Source organism: Lipotes vexillifer, unplaced genomic scaffold (assembly GCF_000442215.2).
Source record: "Lipotes vexillifer unplaced genomic scaffold, Lipotes_vexillifer_v1.1 scaffold209, whole genome shotgun sequence".
Lineage (NCBI taxonomy): Eukaryota > Metazoa > Chordata > Mammalia > Artiodactyla > Lipotidae > Lipotes > Lipotes vexillifer.
This window is the reverse complement of record NW_006787556.1, coordinates 1,081,843-1,082,400: the sequence shown is the minus strand read 5'-3', so window position 1 is coordinate 1,082,400 and position 558 is coordinate 1,081,843.

Genomic DNA, 558 nt, shown 5'->3' with positions numbered 1-558 from the left:
TTGCTACAATTTCTAGTTGAAAAAGCCAGAATCGAGGACTTTTAGCCCGGCCCGGAGCATTAAGGGTGTGTGTGGAGGGGCGGCGCAAGAGGTGGAGAACGTAGCTTTGTAAGCGTATGTCCTCTGCACCCAGAAGTCTCTCTACAGATCAGTCCCAACCATGGATTTGTCCATGGCCTCCAAGAAAATATTCTATTCCTACAATCCGCTGTGTGCGCTCCTACCCACCTGACGGCTTAAGTCTTCTGCGGGAGGTAGAACTACTAGGGAACAGAGAGCACAGAATTCGGTCGGCCGGCGCGAAACGGGAAAAAAGCCAGCGAATCCTCATTAGTAGCGCGTGGCCGCCTGGGCTGAGGGGCCGAGGGCCGTGAGCTGTAGCCGCGAACCCGCCCTCCCAAGCCTCCTCGTCCTCCCCAGGCCGCCGAGCCGCCAGCGCCGCGCACGCCTCTCCAACCGTCCTCTCAAGGCTTGACATTTGCTCCGGAAGTGGCTCCGGCGCCCTAGGAGGGCCTAGGATTTTACCGGACGAAAAGACCGACGCCCCCGCTGACGTCA